This window comes from Euprymna scolopes, chromosome 17 (assembly GCF_053919585.1).
Source record: "Euprymna scolopes isolate OS-2025 chromosome 17, ASM5391958v1, whole genome shotgun sequence".
Taxonomy (NCBI): domain Eukaryota; kingdom Metazoa; phylum Mollusca; class Cephalopoda; order Sepiida; family Sepiolidae; genus Euprymna; species Euprymna scolopes.
Window position 1 is genome coordinate 24,784,624 of NC_136498.1, and position 16,588 is coordinate 24,801,211.

The 16,588-nt window shown below is 32.8% G+C and overlaps 1 long non-coding RNA gene across 1 annotated transcript in view; it reads left to right on the forward strand.

Annotated features, from left to right (window-relative positions):
• LOC145297073 (uncharacterized) overlaps nucleotides 1-15,246 on the forward strand; it is a 44,231-nt gene extending 28,985 nt beyond the window's left edge. The window contains exon 3 of the long non-coding RNA XR_013870099.1: nucleotides 14,585-15,246. This is a non-coding gene — a long non-coding RNA (uncharacterized LOC145297073). The remainder of the gene's footprint in view (nucleotides 1-14,584) is intronic.
• Nucleotides 15,247-16,588: the final 1,342 nt, after the last annotated feature.

The following is a 16,588-nucleotide window of genomic DNA, read 5'->3' on the forward strand; positions in this document are numbered from 1 at the left end:
ACCTTTGATCCTCGCCAGAAAAACCTTTGATCCTAGCAAGAAGAACCTTTGATTCTAGCCAGAACCTTTGATCCTAGCCAGAAAAACCTTTGATCCTAGCCAGAAAAACTTTTGATCCTAGCCAGAAAAACCTTTGATCCTAGCTAGAAAAACCTTTGGCTAGGATCAAATGTTTATCAGGCTAGGATCAAAAGTTTTCTGGCTAGGATCAAAGGCTTCTGGCTAGGATCACAATATCCTTTTACCATTTTTGGATAAAAACCTTTGATCCTAGCTAGGAGAACCTTTGATCCTAGCCAGAAAAAAACCTTTGATCCTTACCAGAAAAACCTTTGATCCTAGCCAGAAAAACTTTTGATCCTAGCCAAAAAACCTTTGATCCTAGCCAGAAAACCCTTGATCCTAGCCAGAAAAATCTTTGATCCTAGCCAGAAAAACCTTTGATCCTAGCCAGAAGAGCAAGAAAGTACGTTTTATCTTATTATACGGCCTAAAACCGACATCATTATTTTTTTTTATATTGCGTCGGCGGTAATCGGAAAATCCTATTTATTAAATAGAAGAATATAATGTGATAACATATTACGGACATAATTAATAGGACCCCCCGTTGAATGACCTATAAACGGGAAACCGTGACGTAGGTACGTACGTTAAAGATATTACGGTATTGGTATATTGATATTCATACGTCATCTACAAAATTCAGAACTGTAATACCGTTTTGTATATTAAAAAAAACGTTCTGTGAAAATGTCAGTTTAAGTGATTTGTAAACTTTCTCCAGCCCACTTCAATGTTTATTCAGAAATCATCAAAATAATGAAAAGCAACTAATATTGAGCAGTCTACGCTTCTAACTCTTGCAATAAGTACAAATATATGGAGTCGCTTCGAGTCAGTGCTTCTCTCGTTGTAGGCTACCACAACGACGGTCGAACAAGGTGTGCGAGAACACCCGAAAAGCCGATGTAACGATAACGCCGTGAACAGTCTGTTAACCAAGCAGAAACATTAGACGACTCGGTTCGTCCGTGGGAATGGGCCATCACATCATAGGAAAATGATGAACTCATACACGACGCGTTTTTAAACCCAGTCAGCCTTATCAATGACACATGCGAGCGTTATTTCTACTCATTTTTAGTACTACCCTTCTTCTTTTCTTTTCTCTCACTATCATTTATAAACAGACACACACACACCTACATACACACATGTATTTATATATATATACATATATTTATACATCTATCTATCTATCTAGCTATTTATCTCTCTCTATATATATATGTGTATATATATACATATATATATATATATATATATATATATATATATATATATATGATACTGATAAACAATAGACTAGCATTATTTGACATTTTCCTGTACTTTGTCAGGACAAGCTCTTGTTAGAATTGTATTAATAAACTAATTACTGTTTTCACGTTATTAAAAATTAAAATGTTTGATATTATATTACATTCTTACACAAACATACACACACAAACTTATATATATATATATATATATATATATATATGGATAGATAGATAGATGGATAGGTAGATAAATAGATAGATAGATGGCTAGATAGATATGTGTGTGAGAAAGTGTGTGAGAGAGAGAGAGAGAACAATTCTCAACCTCAAGAGATGTTTTATATACCGACATGAAATTTGGTATATAAGATATTCCGACACGTGGAAAACATTTTGATCGGTTTTTATCCGGAAAAAGGGCTACTAACATATCAAAATCTGACTGTAAACCACAAGTTTAATTCATCTAACCGTAAACCACAAGATTAATAAAACTCAGCTTTGTGAAAATCGCCCAGGACAAGGCATGAAGTCACTTGATGTAAGACTCTACTTGAAGAAAATGCTATATTACAATAAGGTATAAGAAATAAACAATTCTGATATAATTTATAGAACAGATTAGAACTATCAATATCACGTCAGTGAGAGAAATTTCAAAAAAGAAGATAGGAGTCAGTAATATATCAAGTCCAAATATATAGGTCTCATAGTACATTTAATATACACGATTGATATTACAGTTTTTAAAACCACTTATCAAGTCCCAGGGCCCACTCGAGGATAAGGGTTAACGAGTGTGCTGTAGTCAATGAGACAATATAATGATCGTTAGTAGTGTAAATTTGGTAAATTGGATTATTTAAGGGGAACGGCTCAAGAACTTGTTTACGTTGGACTTGAAGATGACTATTTTTAGTCAGCTGAAAAGAAGGAACACGGAAGAGAGTTCTACAGACGTGAAGTTCTTAAAAAGAAGCTTTATTCATGGACTTTACGTTTAGGTATAGGCACAGATAAAGAGTAGCGTTTCTAGCTAGACGGGTGTTTCTCGTCAAAGTTTGGCGAGGGAGACCATAGATTGCTGCTCAGACGAGTACTTTCCATGAAAATAACAATACAGAAGAGAGGTTCCCAACGTCTCTTCTGTGAGAAAGGTTGCAGGGTAGAGAAAAGGGCATTCTCAACTAGGCTACGAAGTCTATTTTGAACTCTGTCAAGGCAGGATAAGATCTTTCTGGCAGCTCTTGCCCAGATTTGGCAACAATACTCCATCATTTTCCATAATGTTCAGAAATTAAGGCTTAGTCGCCTACACAATTTTTAACATGGTTTCGACAACAAAACACAGAACATCAGGTGTTGACTGGTTATCATTGTGCTTTTACTGTATTCAATGATAAAAATCTTTTTCATCATATAAAAATATAAACGTTTTCCTCACCTATTTCTTTTGACTCCGTATGTGTTGCTACCGGATATCCGGTACATCATATTCACATTCTACACAGTTGAATATTTATCCGATCTTTATCTGTTGGTGAAATGATTTTCGTTGAATGTTTGATGTAGACCATAACATTATATTACATGCTACCATGGCAATCGGATGTTGCCCAGGATCTTACTTTCATCAAATTTCTTAGAGTTAATAGAAAGAGATTAAGATAGACATAATTTTATTTCGCACTAGAGGTACATTTACTATTTTTGCAAGGAAGTGTTTTTAATTACATGTTTTCGATGTTTCTATTTTAAATGTACTAGTATTTATGTCTTACTAGCAGGGCCGGTATACCGGTATTACCCGGTGTAACTATGGCACAAAGGCAGAACTGAATCGCTAATGGACACCCCTTCCGCCGAAAACTAAGGTTGCTATTAGGGGCACTGCCGGTTTAGGAAAATAGTGGACACTCGCGCCTGTAGCCCAAAGGAAAATGTCTAGCTTCGACTGTCCAGCATTGATAGTCATCAAGTAGTGCTGGTTTGGGGCGTTTACTTGTGTTTACTGGTGGGCATTGGAGGAAACTCGCTGGTTTGGCAACTGGAACTCATAGGCGGTTATAATCAGTGTCGGCCTATATTAAAATGTTCCAAACTTTAATTGGTTGTCTTCAACTATCAGACACTAGCGTCCACTGCATGCTCTCTCATCCACTGGCTGTCACTGGATGTCTTTTGCGTGGAATGATGATCTCTTTTTATGAGTGTTGTATTGAAGCTATTTACTTGCGTGTACGCTAATAGGAACATGCAACTTATTTGCCCAATACTGATAAGACAATAAATAATAGCTATATTAGTAGTAGTTGTACTAGAAACACAAATAACAATAATAATGATATTAATAGTATTAATAGTAATAGCTCTAAAATAGTTAGTCAACGTCTGAACATTATACGGTAATATATAAGACTACAATAATCATTATAGATGTATCTAATCAAATAAGCACAGAACAGAAAGTGAAAATGAAAATAATAGAAGCCATAAAATAACAGCGAAAGTATAAACAATAATCAACCAAATAGAAATACAATAGTAGTATTAGTTGTTATATTACTTAGCAATGTAAGAGTTTTGTCGATACGGAGGCATGGAATCCGGAGAAAACATATAATGCAGATAAGTTCAGCATATCTGGTATCATAGGGCTTAATTCACTGTGATTTCGGGGTTTATGAGAGGACTAAATCTCAAGAGGGGAAATATTTTCAACTACATTCGTCAGATTACGTACCCGAGAGAGAGTTATTTAAGGAGAATCCATTATAATTGTTTTTATATTGGAGACAAAATGTTCATATATTAGCTCGAAAAGACGCTGTAGCATTAATTTGTATCGTAAATGTGAAATATTTTCGTATGAATGAAATATTTGTTGTCCTATAGGTTCGATATTATCAAAGTCAAAATTACATTATTTTATTATATATGTAGATATTGCACTTATGCTACACATCACTTTCCACATTTATGTATATCGATTTATGTAATACGCCAGGGTGTTGAGTGTTTATATCTTGAACAGTTTCTGGTCACTCTTGGTTAATATGTAGCAACTGTTTACCTCGCTCTTCCAGAGCGTCGCCAAGTGTTTGATGACGCTCCTCATACGTCGGATAGACAATTTATCTGTGAGAAGTAACTCCTGAATAAACTAAAACAAAACAGATACAAAAAGTGCGTTAGATGAAAAAAAGAATCCTGTATTGCTCGTACAATAAAGAAAACAGCCAATTTCAGTTAATCGTAAACCGGAACGGAAGTAGTAACAACTAGAAAACTAGTAGGAACATGCTCATGTACATGCGAAATCGAGTCTCATCTAAGATGGCAAATTATTCAATATATACTAGGTTGTCCCAAAAGTTCATAAATATTTCTTTTTAAATTGTAATTTTATTCGCTAAGTAATAAAAAATGAATCCTCAAAATGAAGACCATTATTTTCCAAGACGTTCTGTCATCAATCTGCAAGTTTTTGGATCTGGTCAAAGAAATATTCTGCATAATTTGAATCAAAGAATTCTTAACATGCTATCTTGAATTCATAAAAACAAGTCGAATCAGCGCTAATAGAGTGGAAAATGCTGAAATCTTATGGAGTACAATAAGGACAGTAGGCTGGACGTCGCAGAAACTCAGCAAAATCTAACTCTTCAAACTTGTCTTTGGTCTCCCTGGTGTGTGGTTTGGCATTATCCTGCTGCATTAAAGCGAGTTTTCGGTTGATAAAAGAACAGCGATGATCGCACGACCATTCTGAACCCGCTCAAAATGCAAGATTCCTGCAAAGTTCCACCAAACTCACAACATGAATTTCTTGCCACATCGATCTTGTTTTGCAACCGACGGTGTCTCTTGCCCTATCTGAACCTATCGCTTGTTTCGATTATAATGGACCAGATATATCCCTGTCTCGTGCGATGTAATAACGCGCTTACAAAAATGGTCGTCCAATGGATTGCCGAGCAATTAACGAAAAATTTCAACTCGTCTGTTGGCTTTTGCTTCAGTGAGATTGTACGGATCTTGGCACGGCTTTTTTTTTTTTTTAACAAAATCAAGTTGTTTCAAGAGTGTGAGAATTGTCGATTTGATAGCTCCAAGCTCATCAGCCAATTCACGAGTCATCCCGGTTTGTAAGTACCTGTAATCAAAACTTAACTGTCATCCCGAACGAAGCTTATCTTCAAGAGTTATGTCGCCAGAATCGAAACGCTTGTACTAGTTTGATATCGCAACATATTAAACTGTTCCTTCACCTTCGACAGCAAAAATCAAATAGACGAAAAGGAAACGGTAAAAATTGCATCAAAATCAATTTTTCACAAGTGTTTACAAACTTTCGAGACAACCTAATATATATATATATATATATATATATATATATATATATATATATATATATGTATACATATGTATAATTATAATACTAAACTGTTTGAATATGTGGGTAAGTGTTAGTTTTATTGATTCAGAACCGCTTCACCGGTCAATCATTTTGTGATCAAATTTCAAGCAATTTTAAAGTCCATGAGTCATCTTCTCAGCCATATTTCTTTTAAAAATTCAGTTTTCGTTAAGTAAAACAAAAGTTATAATTAAATTAATGTGTTAAAATCTTCTCAGAATCTCTAAGAAACGGAGAGACAGTTTTTTTTTTTTCTGACTAGCTGTTGGTTACCATAGAAATCAAATCTGCTATGCTACCTCAAATCGGCTGGAAACGGCGGAGATGATGACGTAACAGGATATTAAAACAAATGTTGCTAATAATTTACCGTTGTCCCGATCTGCTCCTCAGCTGTACTGCCGCTTATAATTCGCAGGTAACAAGTGAAACAGAGAGAGAAAATTTTATTTCAAAGCAACGCCTGGAAAAATCATTGATTACATAGAAAATCGCGAGCATGCACTAATAATTAAGAATTGATTATATAATGTTAAATTGAATGTTTAAAAATATTCTTCATGCTAAAATATTTAAGTTATAAATTTATTATATTTTTAGTAAAAAATCTTGTCTGTTTCTTTTCCAGTTTTAACAATTAGTCATTTTACTGTTCCATCTTTAAATGTTAGCCATATTACTTGCCATACTCGCATTTGTATATGTAGTACACACCCACATACACACACACACACACACATATATATATATGCATATATATATATATATATATATATATATATTGATAAAAATCAATACGAAAACTTTATAAATGTTTATATCCTTTCCGCATTTATTTCTTATTTGTGGACGTATAGGAATGCATAAAGTTTTTCGAAAAAAAAAACCCGGAAAAGTTTGTTTCAAAAATACAAAATTTTACGACTGATAACGTGAATGTTAGAAAAATATGTATGGCAATTAAGCTACACAGAAATTGTACAGAATTGATTTCCCTCTGTGTTTTTATATATATCCGTGTTACTGCATTTGCTAATCAGTAAACCACATTCCTAGTTATTCATACACCCATTTATTTAAACGGGGGTCCATCTGTTTTGTTTTTTTGTTTTGCGAGGAATTTTTGTGATCGGATTTTTAATTTAGAAAATTATTTGCATTCTAGGTCGTACTAGAATAGTTTCTTGTTTATGTATTCAGTCCATGTTCATGATTCATGATTATTATCATTATTTTTGTTATTGTTAGTAGTAGTAGTTCACAATTACTTTTCTCCAAACCTCGGGATTTTAGAGCCCAATGTATTTCACCAGAACGGAAAAAGGAGCTAGCTTACATATAAGGGAATATGATATATATATATATATATATATATATATATGTATATATATATATTACACACACACATATAGATACATATATATACATATATATACATGTATCTATATATACATATATATATAAATATATGCATATATATACACATTTACATGCATACATATATATACACACACATATATATATATATATATATATATATATATATATATATATATATATATATATATATATATATATAGATTAACTAGTAGTTACGGCCGGCTTTTCTCGGTCCCTATGAACTGTTCATAACTTTATGTGCATATATAAATATATATATATATATATATATATATATATATATATATATATATATATATATATATATATATATATATTAAAATGTTTGACTTATGCCAGGAAAACCTACATCTAAAATGTCAAGAGTTGAGACCAAAAATTGACGGAGGGATTTTGTAGAGTCTGCAAAGGTCAACTCTTTAATCTTTGACGTCTTTTCAGCCAGGTTTTCGCTCAAAAATTGATAAATAATCTTGCTGCATGTCGTAATAACCTTTGTGTAAATTTGTTTAATAATCATTATAGGTATTTAATTATAATAATAATTATTATTATTATAGTAAATTATTTATATATATATATATATATATATATATATATATATATATATATATATATATATTAAGGCTTGTGCAAAAATAATGTTTCATTACATGAAGTTGAACGTCAAAAATCATTATTTTTGCACCAACCTTATATATATTTCCTTAGTCTAATCTGTTTATCATCCTATATCCTTTTATCTCTCACACGCTTTCCTTCACTCTCTCTCTCTCTTTCTTCCCCACTCTCTGTCTTCCTTTGATTTAACAGGTGTATTTCCTCCCCCTTGATCTTCATCCATCCTTAATAGAGTCACCTGCTTCCTCCTTTCCAAGTTGTATACGAGAAGATACACATCTTCTCACAGTACTTAAAATCGCTTTTTGTTGCTTAATCCGACATGCACCTCTTATGTCACACAGAATGTCGCGTACAGAAATATCTATACACAGTTCACATACTTATATAAAACTTGTTTATATGTATATAATATTCTGCCCACTCCCTACCTTGCTAGTCAGTACGTTTTGCTTTGAAAACTTTAAAGTAAACATTTTAAAGTCGAACTGCTTTAAAACGCCGAATTCGCGACCTTTTGTTTTACTAAGGCCTATCTTGCAATATAAGAAACGAATATTAAAGTGACCTCCCTTCGATGTCGCCTTGTTTTCGATTATTTTTCAAACTATATATCATCGCTAGGCTAACCGTGCCCCGTTTGGTCAGTATATGTTATAAAAAAACTATGGAATAGTGAATATACAGAATTTATGTATAAAAATGCAAGGAGTATAAAGAATTAATGTATGAACGCACAAAAATTAAATTGAAATAAAAAAGACAATATTACATTCACAGTCAATCCCGAGTTGCCCACATCTTGTAATGTCAAGATCCTTAAAAGGGATATATTTATCAAAGCCGTAAACTTTCTGTTCTTATCTAGGATAGGTTGAGTTTAATATTGTCTTATCATTACAACTAGAGTCTACTTCTTCTAGTGCTTAATGAAAGTGCGCTGCTAGCGGTGTTATTGTGTTTTTGTTTTATTGTTAAGCGAATTAGATCTCTGCATGACATGATCAAGTTTTCAACACCCTCTACTCGAGTTAGGTATTCGGTAACCCGCAGGTTTGCAAATGTTGCATACCAAAAGACAGCAGGGCTCAGCAGTTGGTATTATTTTGTACTAAAATACGAAGATCGTTCCAAAACTAAAGCATATTACTTGCTACGCCAAAAACTAAAACGTTAAGGAGGCACACAGACGGGAGTGGTACTATAAAAACGAGCGAGCTTTTGTGTACAATAGATATCTTAAACGCAAGACACTGATGTAACCCCCTATATGTAACACGATGTAACTGTAATTTTAATTCATCTTCGAATCTTTTTTACCATTCAAAAATCGAAGCATCAAATAAACTATTAATATTTTTTCGAAAACCTTTTACAGCGTACAAAAAACAAATGTAAATGAGAGACCAAAATCGGGTGTGCACTATCGACGCTTTAAAACAACCTTCCTATATAGTGTCTGTTTTGAAACCGTCACCACACCCGTGCTTAAACTCTATTGAAAATCAACTAATGGTAGCTTTTCATAAAACTTACGCTACGTATCCAATTTTAATTTAACTTATATTTAAAATCAATTTTGGTTATATATGTTAAAGATAAATATTTTTCGGTGTTCTGGCGTCCTTATGGTTCATGTTACGAAAACTAACCAAAATAAATGTAGGTCCATAAAAATTGCAACATTTTATAAACCTAGCTGATGGGTTTAAATAATTAAAAACTAGTTTTCGAGTAAGGTTTTTCAATTTAAAATATATTTTTATATAATGAAAGAAAATTATTATTGGCAATTATAAAATAGCAACTTTACCTACAACTTGAAATTATTTTGATTGATAAAAAAATGTATTTTTGAAGGAATCAATTTAATTTTAGCGCTTAATTTAAAAAAAATAGCGTAAGTCATTCATTCATTCATTAAATTAACATAAGCAATAACAAAAAAAATGCTCAATTCAAGTAAACGACCAGCAGCATCCGAGTATGCAAAATTATAAGTAGAGAAAAAATGATGACGTGGCTGGTAGCGCGTAAAATGGTGCTGATTCTACACACAAATTTGGTCATCCCTACATAGTCACAACCATTCTCAATGCACATTTGCCTGCCTTCTTTTGATGCCATCGTCGTAAATGTTGGGAACGCATATTGTCACTCATATCTCCGTCGCCAGTTTGAAATAACACAACTCATCTCCTAAATATGCTTACATAAACTAATCAACTGCAACATGTGACGGTGAAAATTGTCCGGTTCATTTGTTCATCTATGAAGGAATTTCATGAGGCATCTCTTTTTTTTTTTTTTTTACACAGTGATCACCACTTATCAAGGCCCGGAAGCCACTCAGGGATAAGGGTTATTGCAAGTACATTACATTAGTGTGGAGATTTGATGAAGTGTTTAATTAGGGGGGGCGGTTCATTAGGAATTTGTTAACATTGGACTTGAAGACATCAACGTTGTAGTCCGGAGGGAAGCAGGCAGACGAAACAGAGTTTCACAGAATTGCAGTTCTAAGAAAGAAGCTTTGTTCATGGAATCCGCGTTTTGATTTAGGCACAGATATAGAGTGGGGGAAATTTTTCACAGTGGATTCAGCTAGACGGGTGTTTTTCGTGAAAGATTGGCGAGGGGGGGAACAAGGATTGGAGTTTAGACGAGCACCTGCCATGAAAATAACGATAAAACAAGGATAGGCTCGCAACGTCTCTTCTGTGGGAGAGAGGTTGCAGGGTAGAGAAAAGGGCATCCCCCACTAAGCCACGAAGTCTATGTTTTCGATTCATGTTTATGACAAGGTTGGTTTTCTTAAAGCCTCATGTCATGAAAATCTGCAACAGAAAGATGAAACATTCAGATCATCAATAAATAATTCCACTCACTATTACAATGCAATTTACAATCAGCTCTGTTCCATTCAGACGGTATTAAAAAAATCGGATGCATTACGTCTCGAATATTAAATAATATAAATTTATATTTTATTATTTTATTTTCGGGATGAGCGTACCAGTAGGTTGTGAACTTCCCCTCGACAGACGGGAGCCATTAATAAGAGAACACGATTTGGGTGCCAGTCTCGTTTTATTCGATTATGTATTTAAAACTCAGAACTACTTCCTTAGTAGTCAACTTGTAAGAAAAAAAAAAGACAGAACTAACGGAAGTTGTCACGAGTTGGACTTCGTTTAAGGATTGTAAAGTGATTTCTTTTGTTTATTTCAGACTCGCCCGAGAAAGTAAGAATTAGGTTTGAAACATGATCTTGCAACAGGTGTACTCGATTTAGAATTGTCGTTTGTTTGTTACTCGCCATCCACACACAAGTGCACAGCACAGAATAATCACGCACACATGTAGTCGTCATTATGAGAAGTTTAAATTCTGAAAAATATATGATAATATACAAGTACAATTTTGCTTTTTATAATAATAATCCACAAACATATATATATATATATATGTATATATATACGTAAATTGAATAAAATCACAACCTACATGAATAGAACTTCACTTATTTTGGCGTTAACTCTTATATATATATATATATATATATATATATATATATATATATATATATATATATATATATATATATATATATACATATATGACGGCCGTGCTATAAGTAATGCTCCTGACCCTCTTCTTCCAGTTGTCTGAGCTAGCTGAAATTTTGCATGTGCAATGATTTATATCTCTACAGATTATGTGGCAAACTACAGCTCTGAACTAATTGTGGTTTCAGTTTTACAGGTTTTTGAACTGAGTCAGGTGTGAAATGGAGCCTGTTGAATGTCGAGCAGTGATCCAGTTTTTGTATTTGAAAGGATGCACACTACAGGAGACTTTTGATGAAATGAAAGAAACTTATGGTGATAATGCCCCATCATATAACCTTGTAAAACGCTGGGATCGTGAATTCAAACATGGCCAGAAGTCTGTGAAAACAGCTCCCAGACCTGGTCGCCCGCTTCTGCCATTGATGAGGCATCTGTCCGTCAAGTTGTGACTGCCATTTTAGAAGATCGGCGCATTAATATTCGCCCAATAGCCCAAGATGTCAAGATTAGTACACGTCTGTGGAAACTATAATTCATTATCATTTGCACATGGATAAGGTGTCTTCCAGATGTATTTCCAGGTTGCTCACACCATTCCTGAAGCGAAAACGCGTCGAGTGTTCGAGGATGAATTTGGAGATGTGCCAAGAAGACGAGTCAAAGTTTTTCTAAAGACTGATTACACAGAATGAAACCTGGGTCGATCACTATGATCCAGAGATCAAAGCCCAGTAACTGTAGTAGAAGCACTTGGACTCACCACCTCCAAAGATGGCAAGAGTGCAGCCCTCCGCTGGCAAGGTCATGCTCACAGGGACCAGGACTGAGTAGAGATGACAGATTTCCTGACAAAGTGTACCACAATTACAGGAGTCTATTATGCTTCACTTTTGAGGAAATTAAAGGAAGCTATCAAAATCAAGAGGCAGGGCAAGGTCAGCAAAAATACCCTCCTCCTGCAGGGCGACGCTCCGGTCCACAACTCGCATGTCACCAGATCAGAAGCACGGGCGTGTGGTTATGAAATCCTTCCCCATTCACCCTTCTCTTCTGACCTTGCATTCTCTGACTGTCACCTCTCCCCAGCCATGAAGTTGTTTTTGAAAGGAAAGTGTTTCCCAGATGATGTAGCCTTGATTTCTGAAGTCACGTCGTGGTTGGAGGACCAACCTGGCGTGTTCTACAAAAACGGTCTCCAGAGCTGCATCAAACGATGGGAGAAATGCATAACTGTGGTGGTCCCTATATAGAGAAAGATTAATAACTGTGCCAAGTTTCGTTGCTCTACTGCTATGGGAAGTGGTTCAGGGGCATTACTTATTGCACGCCCCTCGTATTAATGTTGGGACGATTCCAAAATATAAACACCCTAAAAAAAACTAATCTCGTTCTTAAAAATTCAGAAATACGTAAGGAACGTAAACTACTTCAGGATAAGTTTCTAATACTTCCCATCGATAAAGCGGCAGATCATATAGCTTTTATATGTAAAAATAAAATGTCCAACGCTTATTGTGAGAAGTAGGATTTATAGGTAAATATAGCTAATGTTTCAGTTGCCTTTAAATTAAGTAATACTAATTTAGATAGCATTATTCTGAATAAGAATATTATTATTAGTAAAAAAATTCGATTAAATTTAGGAAATAATAAAAAATGATATATCCAAAACATATAATTATCATATTTGTAGATTTGTAGGAGATTTATTGACATCCCTATATATATATATATATATATATATATATATATATATATATATATATATATATATATATATAAACGATAACAAAGCAATTAAAAAAAAAAAACTTCTTATATATCCAAAGTGTTAGAATTAAATGGTGAAAATACAGGGAGGCAAGCTGCACTCCTGGATTTAAATATAAAAATTGAGAATGGAATTTTGTTTATAAAATATTTGACTAAATAAACTCTTTCCCCTAAGCTCGAGTTATCTTAAAATTAATAGATTTTATACATTCAAATTCTAGCTTAGTAATACGGGTGATAAAACAAGGTGGCGATAAAACTAAAATATTTAAACAGTTAAATAATGCCTTTGTTCGTTATCCTGATGCTTTTAAATCGCATAAAGTTGACGAGAATATATTAATAAACGAAATCCCAAACTATATTAATGGTGCATAAAATGTATTAAAAATATTATATATATATATACATATATATATACATATATATATACATATATATATACATATATATATACATATATATATATATATAGTCTTTGAAGTTTTTAACTTTAAAACTATACCAAAAAAAAATTTTTTTTATCATTCGTTAGAAAACCATCTAGTCAGTCAGTCATTAAATCACCTGCAATCACTGCATCAACTCGCACTCGAATTTACTATAATACCAATAATTTATTTTTCAAGGGATCATCAGTTGTTTACCATGAAACACTGTTTCGGGGATTTAAAAACAAAACAGTATATTCCATCATGGGTCCCCAGCAGTGTTGATCAAACACCACAACCCTTAATCTTAGGAAGAAAACATGTTACAAACATTTGATCCTATTTCCTATTCTTAATTGCAATTACTAACCTTTTCATACTATAAAAATGAATTTCTTACCTGTGCGATTCATCAATTTCCACATTTAAAATGGATACATTTTTTAATTTTTTAATTTATCAGTCTTGTATTTATAAGATTAGGATTAATCCATTTAACTACTTATCACCCCCACTATGATTAGTATTTAGTATATTTACATTCTTATTAAAAATTAGATATATAAAGGTTAAAAATATTTTTACATATAGACATTTTTTTTAATTTTTTTTTTTTTAATATAAATTTATTATATGTAATTATAAATACATTTTATACATTGCTAATATAGATGTGGATTTCCTTTATTAATATAGTCTGGTTTATCTTAAACGATTCAAAAGCATCAGGATAACAAACACATGCTTTATTTTTCTGTTTAAATATTTTATTTTTATCCCCACCTTGTTTTATCATCCTTATTACTAAACTAGAAACTGGTGGTATAAAGTATGTTAGTTTTAAAGTAACGCGATATATATATATATATATATATATATATATATATATATATATATATATATATATATATATATATGTGTGTGTGTATGTGTGTGTGTGTGTGTGTGTGTGTGTGAGTATACAGGATGCCTCAAAATAAACTGATGGTTAAAAAATTCATAACTTTTTTAAATTTTTATATTTTTCTTTAATTTTTGCAGATCATCTAGAGTAACGCTCCCAAGGACATCATCAGTCGTTACACTAGCGAAGAGCGGATATTTATCGTAGGACTGTATTTTCGGTTGAATGAGTCAATATCAGAAACTCAAAGAGAATTTCGACGAAACTTCAACACAAGGAATTCCCCTATTCCCAATGCAAGGAAAGCCATTGTGGCCCGATTCCATGAGCAAGGGTCAGTATGTGACCTCCCTAAATCTGGTAGATCCCGTATAGAAAGAAGTGATGAGAATCGTCAGAGATTAGCAGAGTGTGTGGCCGAGGATCCATTCTTATCAGTAAGAAGGGGATCAAGGAAAATTGGAGTCTCCCAATCATCTCTTCACAGAATGCTTCATGAAGAGGGCAAATTTCCATATAAAATGCAATTGGTGCAAGAGCTTCAGCTAATAACAATGGACAATGTCTTACAGAGAGCACAAGAGTGTGAAAATGAAAATGGTGGACATTTGAATAACATAATTTTTCATAACTAAAATTAGACCTTGTGAAAAACATACCCTAGTTGTGTAAATAAAATAAGAATAAGTAGACTATAATATCTGACTATACACCAAGCTATCACGGAAGGGCTCATCTACCTATATATGAAAATTGATAAGCATAACTTAAATATTGAAAAAGTTATTAAAATTTAAAATCCGGCAACTTCTTTTAAGACACCCTATATATATATATATATATATATATATATATATATATATATATATATATATGTGTGTGTGTGTGGGTGTGGGTGTGTGTGTGTATACACACATACATACATATATATATATATATATGTATTGTTTACAGAAAGTTTTTAGATGAGACGACTTATTGGTACCGTCGGTTAAAAACCCGATATTAAGAATCGATTTGGATACCTTTATGAAGCTCTCTTCACTAAATACTCATCTATTTTATGATTTAATTTTAAAGTTAAAAAAATCATCACCGTCCGATAAATAAAAAGGTATTTTCGCAAAACGAGAGTTAAACGTGAGCACATGATGTATATATATTTCCACTTCCGGTTATTAAATAGATGAGTATTGGCTGAAGAGGTCTCTAAAACGGTCCTTATTATCGGGTTTGAAACTAACGGTACAAATGACTTGTCTCATCTTAAACTTTCTGGAAACATTACATAAAATATAAATACGCTCTTACTTTCGGATTCTTCCTATAATTGAACACTCTGCTACAATTCTATTTCCAAAACACACACACACACACACACATATATATATATAAATTTTTATATATTTTTAATAAATAACAATGTAAATATATAATGTACTAATAATAGTAATGAGTGCTACGTAGTATAATGGATTAATCCTAATCGTATAACTACAGCACTACTGAATGAAAAATATATCGATTTAAAATTTAGTGACAGGAACGAATCTCACAGGCAAGGAAGACATTTTTATCACATGAATAGGTTAGAAAAATTAATCATGAACAGGTAACTAGATCCAAACTCTGGAACATATTGAGGTGGTGTTTGATCAACACTGCCGGGGAACCATAATGTAATAGTTTGCTTTGTTTTTAAATTCTCGCAACAGTCTTTCATGGGAAACAACTGATGATCCCTTAAATTAATATTAGAACTATTTTGAATTCATGCGAACAAATTGATGCAGTGTTTTCAGGTGATTAAATGACTTACTAATTGAATAGTTTTCCAACGAATGATAAAAAATATAAAAATTAAATAAGTTTTTCTTATATAGTTTTAAAGGTTAACAAACTTCCAAGACTATATATAAGTTATGAAAAAAGTTTATTACATACATTGTTCAAAATCAGAAGATTAATATACCACTGACGATGAATCTAGAAAGATTGGAAAGTACTCGGACTTACGACAGATATGGCGATTACGTCAACCAGTTTCTGCTAGAAATGAAAACCGTTATTCCAAAGGAAGTACAGGATCCAAAATCGAATTAATAGATAAAAAACGTCAATGTTAGTTAATGAAATATAAC